Below are 14,717 nucleotides of genomic sequence, written 5' to 3' on the forward strand. Positions count from 1 at the left end.
TCAGAGGACAAAACTTGCAGAGAGCAGTGAAGGGTGCTGGGAGAAACACCTCGACCCCTCCTGACAAGGGTGACAAGATGAAGACATCTCCATTGCATACAGAACGGAGAGCAGAGACAACTCTCCTAGCCTCATCTGCATGGAAGATGGGACAGGAAGACATCTCAGTTTACATACAGAATGGAGAACAGAGAACCACACTGAATTCTGGGACCAGAAAAAGCAGGGAAGCACTGCATCCTGGGAATCTCTGCTCCAGATGCTAATGAACCTATGTCTGCACACACCCAGCTCAGCAATTATCAGACCAATTCTAGTAATGAATCCTTAATTGATATCCAAATACTGAAGCAGCCTAGTTGCATTGTGAGCTCCCTGGAAGAAAACACCACCCATAGCCAAGAGGGATCAGCTCCTATTGTCTAGTCTAAAGAAAACCCTTGAGTCATCAGCTTACCTAGAAACAAATCTAGTGTTCTCCCTTCAACCATTGTCATTTCTCTCCAAAAATCCCTACTCACCCTCCAGTCAGGGTTCTGATGCTTAGATCCAAACTATGCATCAGTTCCACTGGAACTCCATCTTCTCCTGACTGATCGTGCTGGGGGCTCTGCCTGTCTCCAGCATTCGGGACCCTCAGCTACCACCATCATCTGGGAACCCCGACCAGTTCAAGCCTCATGGAGTGGGTGAGATCCCCCCTCTTTCTCTCTCTCTCGGTTTTCCTTTCTACCTTAGGTATTAACCTTTAATCATGTATGGTTATGTTGGTTTAGCCCTCCTACTGTAGTTATCACTATTATTCAATAAATAACTTTTATGGTTAAGTTGGTTGCTTCCCTCTCTCTTGCTGAACTTTACTCTTTTGTGTTTTTAGCTTCCCTCATTCACTCTACAGCAACGCTTCTTTTACCTAAGCTAAAGATCCCTGTGTGATGTTGTGCAGTCTATATGGTTTTATAAAAACATGATAAGTGAATATAATGTAACTGGGATATGCTTCGTGCAAAAGGTCTCTTGTAAGGTATCATTACAAAGCTCATAATCTACTGAGTGTGATCATCCTATTTGTAGAAATGTACCACTCTTGTATCTAAAACTAGAAATATAAAACATAACTCTGAGGGGCTATTGTAATTATGTAAAGTATGGGCCATTAATGATGGTTTGGAATCTTGACGACTCCCATTAAGACGGACCATTGTCTGCAGATGGCTGTGTTTACCTGTTAGTCTTCCTGTATGTGTGTGTGCTGGCAAGTGGGCAATGAAGTCTTGCAGTGACATGTGATCATGTCACCTGAACTGGAATCCATCTTCAATCTGGTGCTCTTCCAGTGAGGGGGGGTGGAAACCCAGAGGGACAAAGGGTTCCCGCCTTATGCAAAAGATATATAAAGGGCTGGAAGAGAACAGAGGGAAGAGGAGCCATCATGAAGAATTCCCTAGCTATCACCTGAGCTGCAACAAGAGCTGTACCAGGAGAAAGAATTGTACCCACGCCTGGAAGGTGTCCAGTCTGAGAAAAAGCTTACTGAAGCATCTCTGAGGGTGAGATTATCTGTATTCAGTTTGATTAGACATAGATTTGCACATTTTATTTTATTTTGCTTGGTGACTTACTTTGTTCTGCCTGTTACCACTTGGAACCACTTAAATCCTATTTTCTGTATTTAATAAAATCACTTCGTATTTAGTAATTTACTCAGAGTATGTATTAATACCTGGGGGAGCAAACAACTGTGCATATCTCTCTATCAGTGTTCTAGAGGGCGAACAATTTATGACTTTGCCCTGCATAAGCCTTATGCAGGGTGAAACGGATTTATCTGGGTTTAGACCCCATTGGGAGTTGGGCATCTGAGTGCTAAAGACAAGCACACTTCTGTGAGCTGTTTTCAGGTAAACTTGCAGCTCTGGGACAAGTGATTCAGACCCTGGGTCTGTGTTGGAGCAGACAGGAGTGTCTGGCTCAGCAAGACAGGGTGCTGGAGTCCTGAGCTGGCAGGGAAAACAGGAGCAGGGGTAGTCTTGGTATATTAGGTGGCAGCTCCCAAGGGGGTTTCCAACCCGTCACACCCTGCAACGCCCAAAATACTGTGGGGTTTGCTCATCGAGTAGGTTACTGCCAGTGCAATTGTGTTGTGAGATTGGGGATAGGGACGTGCTGAATCTGGGACACAGAAGGGTAACAGCTTGAAAGTGTTGTTTGACCCAGTCCATGGAGCCCAGGGGCATATAAGGGGGGACAGCTTGAAAGTGCTGCTTCCTCCAACCCAGTGAGTCCAGAGACATATAAGGGGTCAGCTTGACAGTGCTGATTGACCCGGTCCGCTCAGACTTGCTCTGTTAATGTATGTGTGGGTGTGTTCATCCGGTTCTGGGGCTGGAGAAACCCAGCCCTGGGGAACCTAGGTCCTGCAGGATAGCTCCACTGGGAGGGGACTTGCAGAAGGGAGAAGTAGAGATCCATATAAAAACACAAATGACACAAACAGTACATTGATAGAATTACAGAACCCCCTTCCCCAGAAGAGTAACCCGAATAAATGAGCATACCCCAAAGTAATGGGCAAATCTTGTAACAAGACCCAATCCACCCAGTCCTAATTGCAATCCATTCATAGTCAGCCATGTCAAGCAATGATCCCCAGCCCTACATCTCCAGGGGACTGTGTATGGACATGCACTGCTGTCCTCTGTTGCACAAAGCACATCAGACCAGATTAAGTATCTATTAGATTCTATTGTTTTCCTCTGAATAGCGGAGGAGTTGCTCCTTTCCCTCCTCAAGGGCTGCATTTCTGGAGCTCAGGGTCATGGGCCCCATTTCCAACTGCCACAGGTAAGTGGGTGGCTAACGAGTGTGATGCTGCCTGTGTATCCATCCATGGAGCATTATGAATGGATCTGCAGAGCAGTGGGTTTCAGAGGAACTTAATGGCAAGAAAATGCCAAACAGTCTAAAACCAATAAAACTGATAAACCCTGGGATGAAATGTAGCGAAAGCCATTCCTATCCGCTCCGGGTTTCTGTCGGGATATTCAGAGGACCAGAAAATGTAAGTGGGTGATTTAAATTATCTGCAGTTAATTTAACTCCATAGTTAATCCATGGACCACAAATCTTCAATTACTGGAAGAAACTCTTCCACTCAAGAGAGAAAGGCGAATGACGCGGGTGGAACTGAGACTGGATTGATTATAGACTGATCAGGCGTATGTGTGACTTGGGTTTGAGGGCAACCTGAGGTTCGTTCTCATCATAAAAAATACCAGGCAGTTCGGCAAGATGATCTGTCCCCTGCGCAGGTCTAGAGTCGCCAAGGGTGCTGCAGAGCCGAGCAGAGCGGGATGCAGCAGCAGAGCTCAGCGGAGAGGGGCAGAGCAGAGGGCAGTTGCACATCAGGACTGAGAGTTGTGCGTCTAAGACCATCACCCTCCAGGTGCATTGTTTGGACTGGACTAGCAGGGGCATGGCAGGCCACGGAGGATGGGTGATGCCTTGACACAGAGCTGTGTTGATGGTGCCTGTTGGATGCTAGGGAGATGGTGGAATTTGTGGGCCCCTTCTGTTAGTGGGCATGCTGGCAGGGTGGGATTCAGTAGTATGGAAAACGGAAGTAGTATAAGGACCCTACCGTCAATCAAACCGTAACACCTCCCCTTGGCCCCTTAAACCCCACCCCCTGACCCCTTAAGCCCCGACCACATGTCACCTGAAGTCCCACCCATGGGGGGTATTACTTCTGGGTTCAAGGCGGACACATGACCGGAAGCAAATTGTATCATGTGACTCCTCTAAGAACTCCTCCCACTTTCCTCTACCAATCAGGAGGGGTTTCAGCCACGTAGGACTGCCCCGAGAGCAGATTTGACCAATCGGGGGTGTCTCGGGGCGGGGTGACCCGTCTGGAAGTGGATAATGTGACCTCTCTAAGAACTCCTCCCAGCGCCCTCTACCAACTGTGATGGGTTTCAGTCGCATAGGACCGCCCCGAGAGCAGATTTGACCATTCGGCGGTGTTCCAGAGCGGGGTGACCCGCCCAGAAGAGGGTCGTGTGACCCCTTTAAAAACTCCTCCCAGCACCCTCTGCCGATCAGAGTGCAGCACCATCACCCCATAAGTCCCAGCGCCGGGGCAGAAGAGGCCATCTTTTACCAGGAATGCGTGCTCTAGAAATCGTGGAAACGTGGACTCCTTCACCACCCGTGTGAGAACTTCGGACTTTGTTTTAGCCCCGAGGGCCTTTGACCATCCGTGGAGAAAGCGCTACATCAGCGACAGTTCCGAGGAGGAGGAGGGAGCGACCGAGGGGAGCCCTTTGGCCCAGCCGTTGATGAATACGCCAGAACCCGAAACCCAACTGCTTGTGAGACACCCTGATGAGCGTGGTGGCCTCTTGTCGTCCACGCCCGTGGAGGAGGAAGGCGAACACAGCTCAGGAGAGTCACCGGAGGACAAGGTGAACGGAAAAGACGTCACTCAGGTAAATGAGTGATTAAGAAGTGACAGTTGATGATAGGGTGTAATGGGGTTAGGAACCGTCGGGTTGTGTAAATCTAAAAACAAGCAGTGGGGTGCTTATGTTCTTTTCTGAAAATCTCTCAACAACTCGACGATGCCTTTCTAGAAGCCTTTGAGAACTTACACATCGGTAGCCCCGTGGGAGTAAATAGACATAAGCAAGAACAGCTGATGCATGATATGAGACACAGATATCAAGACGAAAATCTGGAAAAGGACAAAATGGAAGAATGAACCAGCTCAGACTCCCTTATGGAGTCCATTTTTACAGGCGGCTGTTAAAGGTCGTGTTAAACCAGGCGATTAATAAAACGTATTTATTTAAATGTGTCAATATGAATGTGTCCCCTTTCATATTTGTGTTAGTAAAAGACGGTACCAGTAAGAGTCATGTCTACAGAGGCAGCTCTGTTAAAGAAAATCTATTACACCCCCAGGGAAGTTGGGAGCTTGAGCGCTATTTCTGAGATGGCCGCTACTAAATCGTCAGAGGCCGAACATAGTCTAGCCCTCCTTTGCTGCGGGGACGATTTGCTAAGTAATTTTAAAAGGACCAGGTTTCTCTTTACACAGCTAGACATGTGTTCGGTCAGCAACCCCAGCTGTTACAAGCAGTTCTTTATACAGAGGTTGCCAACAACTGTAACACCACACAATATTCTCAAGCATAACAGACAGTGTTTGTTTGGCATTATCCAGCACATTTTTTATAAAGTAACTTTTCCCGCAGTTGCTAGGCCCCGCGAGAATTGCAGAAAAGGGGTGTTTCCACCTCGTATCCATTTTTAAAAGCCGTAGGGCAGGGTTTTAAACCCGTCTCCTAGGACCCTCTTGTTGTAAACGACTTTCAAGTGAGTTTAGGACCCTGCAGTGGTGGGCAGCAGCTGGGTGGGGGGTTGGGAATCCCAGTGGGGCCTGATTCTGGCAGTTAGGTGCCTAAACCATCAGTTAGGCACTTAAGCCCTTTGGTGAATCAGGCCCCAAGAGGTACCCTGAGTGATCAGTTCTAGGCACATCTTTTCCTTCAGTAACTGTCTAACGATGAAGTACGCATCGTAACCTTTGGAATTGTGCGCTAGGAACGTGTAGTCCCGGAACTCTTTGCCAATAAAGGTCTCAACAAACATAGAAAGACACTCGTCGCCCTTAAATTCCCAGGATTTACCCTGATTTAGGGACATAACAAAAATGTAATTGGGCGTGTGCAACCCAGTCTCCTGCGTGCATTGAAAATCATAAAAAAAGGTACTTTTCTGATGATTTGGGCTTTCTAAGGCTGTCCATAAAACACAGGTGACTGTCTACATCACCAGGGATCAAACCCTGACACTGCTTTCACCGCCTCCCTTTACACCTGTGCCGCTTGGCCACATAAGACTGACACTTATCACACAACGTTTTAGACAGGCATTCGACTTGTTTTTTCGATACACAGTCGACGTGTCCGTCTAAACACTCTTTGGATTGACAATACAGTCTACAGCTAGGACACCTCAGCTGCACGCCCATGCTGTCCAAGCACGTTACGCTCAAACAGAGGCGGCAACGATACCTGCAAGAGTGGTCGTGACTGTACGCCGTGTGGCAAAACTCACAATAATTTTTCACACCGAAGAACTTTTTCACATCCAGAACCCCATAGTAATGCTCATCGTGCAACAGGATGAAAAAAGTCTTGGGGTACACTGGGCCCCCCCGTTTTAAAAAAGCCCCATCCACCTTTCGCCGCATACAGCACCACCTGTATATTGACTCCTAAATGCTGTTCAAACGTTGCTACGTCACTGAGCAGAACCTTTTTTTGATCTGACCCCCCAGTTTCTCCTGCAACTTTCTCGCCCCCGCTAACAATTCCGCGTCTGTAGGTTTACGGTCGGACATAACGGCCAAGAGCCCACCCACAAAACACAGATTGGTACCGGTGTAAATCAGGTCTACTAAGCATTGTCTCTTTTTATGGAGGATTTGACTACCGCGGATAGAATTTAAAACTCTCCGAGCGTCCCCACCCCTGTTTTTTACAACTGTCACAACGAGGCAAAACGTCCCATCGAGATGCAACTCTCTATTGCTCTGTAGCAGCTTTGAGGACTGAGCTAAGAACTCCTCAGCAGACAGCTCATCCCTAGTTCTTCTGACCGAAAACAAAGGGTTAGTTAAATTTCGGCTCTAAACGTAACTGAACATAATCATCATAATCACCATTAACGTCATCCAGAACTAACTGTATTCCCCTGTGTATGGCTTCAACAACCTGCTGAGCTGAATTTATTCCCTCAGGATTGACAAAACGAAATTCCTCACAATACACCGACCCCCCAAATCTAGGTAATTCACGTTGCCAACGTCTCACTCTCTCCATATACACCTCTGCATTTTCAGGGTTACTTGGGGGTTCCTCTATGGGACCATCAGCGGCATCTTCTACAGCAGATGCTATTTGAGAGTCAGACTCCGAGGGGCCTCCGTGAGGGTTATCAGGAGGAGACGGGGACCTTCTAGAGAGCCCTCTGGGGAATTTTCTAAACCAGACTCTGCGTGAGAGTCGGGTTCCACGTCCCCATTTTCAGACAAGCCAGTTTGAGAGCCTCCAGTAGGGGGCATCTCTTTTTGTTTCTTTTCCTCATTACCTCTTTAGCCTTTTTTAAAATTTTTACTGAGACCCTGGCCTGGAACTTTTTGGCCGCCATTTGTTTGTCCACCAAGAGCTGTCCCCCGTTTTGTTTACACCTGAGCTGACGTATACCCTTGAGTGTGCCTTTTTTACCCAGGCCCCTTTCCACGGCTAGTCACGCCTGCTCAGAGCCCCCTTTTGGAAAAATTGAAGCATTTTTCAAAAAGTCACCTGCCAGAGCTTTTGCATTTTTGACGTGGTTTCCAGCTCTCCTTTCTTTTAGACCCCTGAGGATATAGCAGCCACCAGTATTCTGAACAAAGCCTCATATTTTCCCCAAATCTTCATCAGTTTTCTGAATGAAGCATCATACTTTCCCCAAATACTAGAATATGGGGGAGCTGTGACGAGCTTATGGTGTTGGAAGAATGGTCTGTCAGTCCTTGGTTTTTTATTCACAACCCCTAGAGCGCGTGCTCCGGGTTTGTGAATGTGAGCGTTTTTGCTCAGTTTTCTCAGGGCTTGGTGTGGTGGTGGCCGCTGAGGAACTGGAGTTGTGTTTGCGTGGTTGGTCTTTAGCAGAGTCTTTTGTTTTGTCCTTGGGTTTGACGTATATGAGGTTTGGACTGCCCTGATGCTTCATCTGCACCCTTGTGCTCAGGGCCGGCGCAACCCATTAGGCGACCTAGGTGGTCGCCTAGGGCGCTACAATTTGGGGGGCGGCGACCGCGGTGGTATTTCAGCGGCGGGACCTTCCGCCGCCTCTGTGGGGGGGCGACATTTCGGGGCTGGACCTTCCGCCGCCTAGGGCGGCAGAAAAGCTGGCGGCGCTCCTGCTTGTGCTGTTTTGTGTTCGCGTTGTTAAAGGTCTCAAAGCAGATTCCTGGTTCTTTGACGGTTCTGGTGGAGGTGTCCCTGTAGCTTCGACTACAGCATTGTCAGGAAAGCTGCCCGTGCCTATGAGGGGGGAGAAAAGACATTTTACGAAACTGAACTTTACCATCTTTCTCACCCACACCTATGGATTTACTTAAAATACAAAACCTCATGAAACAACCAAAGAAATAAGCAAAATATATTTACTGGGCTTCGTCCATCCATCAGTCATTGATGCTGGTGAATTTTCCTTTTCAGCTGTCTCTTTCCTTTTTCTTCTGAGCTTGTTTGCCCTCTCGTGTTTTGACCGTACTGTGAAGCAAACAACATTATAATAAAACACATGAAACTGTCTTGTAAACTTAAAAAAATAAAATATTCGTTAGAGTGTTTTTTCTATTTGAAAAGTCACAGCTTTAAAACAAAATCATCCATTTCAGGCTGTACAACAAACACAGGTTTTGAGTTTATTTCTACCGCTTTAAAAAACAAACCCACAAACATTTTGTAAAAAGACATCTCATTTTGCAAAATAAAAACCAAACTGCTTTTAAAATCCACTGAAAATCCTTTTCAATAAACCCACATGCATTTAAAAGGCACATGGTTGTTCTGTCCACCACCACCACCACCCCTGCCATGTGTGTTTGGGCCCTCAGGTTAAAGAACAAGCAAACATGTTAAGTTCAGATTACCCCCAAATCCCTATACAACCTGTGTAATACCTGAAGGTTTTTTTTTTTTTTAATTTAACAGTATTAAGCACATCTATAGTTAAAATGGTTTTTACCTTGGCCTGGTGGTGAAATGCAGCTTAAAGTTCCTGGTTCCATGCTAAACAGATCACACTGCAATAAAGCCAGGCACCATTATTTACTAAGACAGCATGGCCAAAGAATGGCATTATAGAATATCTATTTTCAAAACAGGGCGCATACCTCCTCTTGCAGTCCAGCAGCAATTCAAGAGCGTTTCTGTTGGAAGAGACAGGCTCCAAGCTCCCTGAGGTTTTTATACCATCCTAACTCTTTGTTTCAAAATAGTCAGCAGGTTGATTGGCTCACCCCTCCCTAGCATTCCCTTTTGTGGTCTGGGCTGGGGGAATAAGTTGTCTGCACAACTGGGCTGCTTTTCTTTTCTTTTTTTTTTTTCTTTTCTTTTAGTTCAAATACATTTTTCTGTAGGGCCTCTTACAGTGCCCATTCCAAGTGGGGGCCCTTTGCAGAGCTCAATGAATGTCTTGGGGCTTGTTTTTTATCAAGGTCCCCCCCGGCGCTAAATGTTCTTGGGTTAGGCACAGACATTGCATAGCATAACCAATGGCAATAACAGTGTTTAATAGGATTTCCAAACACAGCTCAGCACACAGGCCCCGGAGTTTGCAGTTTATAGCCACTGAAGTCCAAGTCACACAGTCATGGTGCCGTTGGGCTGGCGCATCTATGACACAGCCCTCACAATCTTCAAAAAGCTTTTCCCTAAGGCAGTGATTAAGGACAGCATAAACAGCAACGCGTACAATAGTCCGCAGGACTTCTTTTACGCTCACAACGTGGCACTGGCTCAGTTAGTTCCATGCCAAGCCTCCTCCTAAACTCCTCATAGCCATCATCCTCGGAGTCCTCTTCAACAATTTGTATCGGCGTTGAGCAGAACCAAGGTGGGCCCAGTTCATCTTCGCTGCTTGATGCAACGCTGTCCAGGGCCTCCTGCTCCTCTAGAAAGGCATCGTCGAGCTGTCGAGAGATTTTCAGAAAAGAAACAGTGTAAATTCCCACTGCTTGTTTTTAAATTTACACAAACCCCCCACCCCCCGATTCCTAACCCCATTACACCCCATCATCAACCGTCACTTCTTAATAATTCATTTACCTGAGCGACGTCTTTTCCATTCACCTTGTCCTCCGGTGACTCCCCTGAGCTGTGTTCGCCTTCCTCCTCCAGGGGGATGGACGATAAGAGGCCACCACGCTCATCAGGGTGTCTCACAAGCAGTTGGGTTCGGGTTCTGGCGTATCCATCAACGGCTGGGCCAAAGGGCCCTCCTCGGTCGCTCCCTCCTCCTCCTCGGAACTGTCGCTGATGTAGCGCTTTCTCCGCGGATGGTCAAAGGCCCTCGGGGCTAGAACAAAGTCCGAAGTTCTCACGGGAGTGGTGAAGGAGACCATGTTTCCACGATTTCTAAAGCACGCGTTCTTGGTAAAAGATGGCCTCTTCTGCCCCAGTGCTGGGACTTATGGGGTGATGGTGCTGCACTCTGATTGGCAGAGGGCGCTGGGAGGAGTTTTTAAAGGGGTCACACGACCCTCTTCTGGGCAGGTCACCCCGCCCTGGAACTCCCCCGATTGGTCAGATCTGCTCTCGGGGCAGTCCTATACGACCAAAACCCATTGCGATTGATAGAGGGCGGTGGGAGGAGTTCTTAGAGACATGGCCGGCTCCAGGCACCAGCCCACCAAGCATGTGCTTGGGGCGGCGCCTGGAGGGGGGCGGCGTGGCGCGGAGCTCCGGCCCGAGAGCGGGGCAACGACTGGGCTCGCCGCCCTCCCCACAGCGCTTCGGCCGCTGGGGAGAGCGGAGAGCCTCGGCCCGGCTCCCCGCCCTCCTCCCGGCGCTCTGGCCGCCGGGAGGGCTCCCCGCCCTCCTCCCGGCGCTCTGGCCGCCGGGAGGGCTCCCCGCCCTCCTCCCGGCGCTCTGCCCGCCGGGAGGGCTCCCCGCCCTCCTCCCGGCGCTCTGCCCGCCGGGGAGAGTGGAGAGCCCCAGCCGGGCTCTCCTCCCTCCTCCCGGCACTCTGGCCGCCGGGGACAGTGGAAAGCCCCGGCTGGGCTCTCCGCCCTCCTCCCAGCGCTCTGGCCGCCGGGGGCTCTCTGCCTTCCCCCAGACGCTCTGGCCGCCGGGGAGAGCGGAGAGCCCCAGCCGGGCTCTCCGCCCTCCTCCCAGCGCTCTGGCCGCCGGGGGATCTCCGCCTTCCCCCAGATGCTCTGGCCACCGGGGAGAGCGGAGAGCCCCAGCCTGCTCCCGGCGCTCTGGCCGCCAGGGAGAGTGGAGAGCCCCGGCTGGGCTCCCCGACCTCCCCCTGGCGCTCTGGCCGGTTGGGGATTGCTCGGCGCCCTCCTCTGCCGCGCTGGTGGTGGTGAGGGGGGCAGCGGGTGGCTTTTTTGCCTAGGGCAGCAAAAAAGCCAGAGCCGGCCCTGCTTAGAGAGGTCACATTATCCACTTCCGGACGGGTCTCCCTGCCCCGGGACATCCCCAATCAGTCAAATCTGCTCTCGGGGCAGTCCTATGTGGCTGAAACCCCTCTTGATTGGTAGAGGGAGGTGGGAGGAGTTCTTAGAGGGGTCACATGAACCCCTTCTGGATTGGTCACCCCGCCCTGGAACTCCCCCATATTGGTCAAATCTCCTCTCGGGGCAGGCCTACGTGAGCGAAACCCCTCCTGATTGGTAGAGGGCACTTTGCTTCCGGTCATGTGTCTGCCTTGACCCCGGAAGTAATACCCCCCATGGGTGGGACTTCCGGTCACAGGTGGTCGGGGCTTAAAGGGTCAAGGGGCGGGGTTGACGGTAGGGCTTTATACTACTACCAAACACCCTTGGAGGCCCTTGCCTTCCAAAAGGGTGGCTTTGTAAATTTAGTATCAGGTCTTCTTGAACGAAAGTCCTTGGACATTTGGGATTTCTCTTTCTTTTTTAGCTCGGAGAAGGTTTTCTTGAGGCACATTAAGATTCGTTTGAGAACTGGAACTTTGCTCCTTGAAGGGGATGGTGTCCGAGCTCTGGAGGCCTTTGCTGGCTTTGGAGGAGAACCGTCAGGACTCCCAGTTGCTTTCTCCCCAGCTTGCGAAAGCCCTGTTGTACTTGTAGCAATGGACACCATCTGTGGTTGCTTGGTGGGGGCCGTTTTCCCCATTCCATCCTGCGTCTTGCTCCTGTCGTCCAGAAGGAGCCACACCACTGGCATCTTGTTGTGGTTGGATGACGCTGAGGAGTCTCCTGGAGTCCATCGCTGTGGAATTCCATGGGATCTTCTGGGCAAGTCAGCACCTGCAGAGACAGCAGGTCTCTTCTGTCGAACCTTATTGCACTTCTTGCAGACTCTGATTGGCGGCTGGTCCCTGGAGAGCTTTGAATTCACAGTTCCATCGAACCCGTGTGGAGCCGTGATGTCTCGAAGACCATGCGGCTCAGGAGATCCTTGTGTCTCCTCCTGAGTTTTCTGACCCTTCATCGTTCCTGGATGTGCCTTGCGGCACCGCTGGCAGACTGAGACCTGGCCCGCCAAGGGGCGGGAGCTGCTCAACATTTCCATCAGGTGCTTGATCTGCCGGTCGTGCGCAGCCTGCCCAGCAATGAGAGAATCAAGGATGGATCTTGTCAGCTGCCCAGAGCCTGGTGCCTCTGGGGCAACCTGGTGGCATTGGGTCCTGGGAAGATCTGCCCTGCCCTCACCTGCCTGTGCCTCTGGCCTCAGGCAGGAGCCTTCTCCCGAGATAACCTTCCTCTCCATGTGCAGCTCCAGCATCTCTTCGGTTCCTTCGGTGCCGCTCACACTGGTCAGGGGCTTTCTCAACTCGCTCCTATAAATGTGGAGTGTCGCTGTGAGCGACTTCTCTGTTATTGCGGTTCCTGGAGGTGGCAATGTCAGGTTCACCCCTGCTGGCAGAGTGCAGCGATCTGGGTTAGCCAGGTTTCCTGCCGCGCCCTCACTCCTGCCCGTCTCCCTGGTGGTATCTTCCACTGGCATTGGAGGACGTGTGGAAGAAGAGGAGCTTGTGCTTTGCTTCCCTGTCTGCGATGCGCTGCCATGGTCTGGGGTTTCTTTCCCTTTCGAAGCTGCTGCCCCAGGATGCTTCCAGGAGTAAGCCCTGGCCATTTGCTGCCTTCTGTCGGTGGGTAGGGCATGTACATCCTCCAGCCACCTCTGACTGGGGGCCCTTAGAGGCAACTGAATAGACCGAGCCTCCTTGGAACGCACCTGAAACGGTGACCGGTACGGAGTCACGAGGCCCCCGCACGTAGGGTGAGAGAGCCGGCCTCTCTCCTCAGGGGAAGGAGACATGAACCTCCTCAGGGAATCCTGGATCCTCATGGGCAGTCCCCATCTTTGCTGCACTTGAATCTTTGTAATGTGGAACGCCAGCTGCTTTTTAACGTCCCTCCCAAGGAAGAGCTGCTCCCCAAGGATGGGAACCACCTCAACCTCGGGCTTTGCCTTCAGGGAGGACAGCTTGGGAACCGGGGGTAGGAAAGTCCGCAGGGATTTCCACAGGGCATCCGGCAAACCCCACTCCTGCTGCAACTTCTTCCGCTGCATGTCCCAGTCCCAGTTCTCCCTGACCTCATCGAGCAGGAAATCGGTCTCCATCTCACTGAACTCCACCCCAGCTCCCCTGGCTGGGACGGCGTGAGGCACCTTTGCCGGGGGCTCTGGGTCCAGGGTGAGCAGGCCCCGCTGCATGATGAGATGCTCACGCCTTATGTGGAGTGTGATTGGGTGGGCAGGCTGTTGTCCCATCGTTGGCAATGCCGCTGTCCTGGGCTTGCCTGGCTCCCTAGGGGGGCAGAGTGGCCCAGGCAGGGCAGTCTCTCTCACGAGGGGAGCATCTCTGTGCGACTCTCTCACAATCTTAGGAAACGCCTTCATTTGGATCTCCGAGCATTTCTGAGCCACGTGCTCCTGCAGCTTGATCACCGCCATGGGCAGAAGCCTGGCCAGGATGGCACCAGGGGATGCCATGATCCTGTGGGCCTTTTGGGGCAGGGATCCCGAGGGGCAGACACATGGATCTCCTGGGCACGCTGAGGGCTGGTGTTGGATCTCAGGGGTTTTGTTTGTGGAGCTGGAGGCAGAAGAGCCGTGTGGGGTTTCTGGAGGGTGAGGGGTAAGCCCTGCTCGTGCTGGAGTCTCTTTGAGTGCACGTGACATTCCAGCTCCTCCCAGACTTCATCGCTTGGGAAAGGGCCCCTGTTCATGTTGAGCTTCGCCCTGGGGTCTCTGTCCGGTGGTTGCGGAGCAGGGGCGTTAGGGATCACTTTGGCCAGCGACTCAGTGGATAGGGTAGGTGCCCCCCGTTGGCTCTCCAAAAGCTTCTGTCGGATGTTGAAGTCTGAGCCATGGGCTGACGTCTGGTCCAGACCCGTGATCTGCTCTCGCCGGTCTAGTCTGCTGTGGACAGGAGGCCTGGAGAGAGGCTGGGCTTGGATGGGATGAGTGGATCCTTCCCAGCCCGCGACAGGCACAATCTCCCTTGTGCGGCAGAGGGGCTCTGACCGAGTCACGGAGGCTTCTCCCAGGGAAAAGGAGCTGTGACTCCAGAGGGAAGAGGGGATGGATTCCATAGAGGAGAACTGGCTCGCCGCAGATGTCATCACACTCGGCCTGTGGGAGAGAGCAGACAGGGACAGATGGGACATGGCCCTGCTGAGCAAAGGCGGGGCTTGGGCACAGCCTTCCAACTGTAGTGCAATGGGGCAGTGCCTAGGCATGCATGGCACACCACACTCTGACACAAGGACATCAACTGGCTAACGAAGGACTGAGAGGGGGAGCTGGCTCTCATTTGATCTATAACGATAACCCCTTCGTCACACGCACATGTGCAGCACCTAGCACAATGGGGCCTTGAGCATGATTGGGGACCTAGTGCTATTTTAATAGAAAGATTAGCTAACAAAAATTGGTCTGGGTGAGGAAGATGTA

Source organism: Malaclemys terrapin, chromosome 3, assembly GCF_027887155.1.
Source record: "Malaclemys terrapin pileata isolate rMalTer1 chromosome 3, rMalTer1.hap1, whole genome shotgun sequence".
NCBI lineage: Eukaryota > Metazoa > Chordata > Testudines > Emydidae > Malaclemys > Malaclemys terrapin.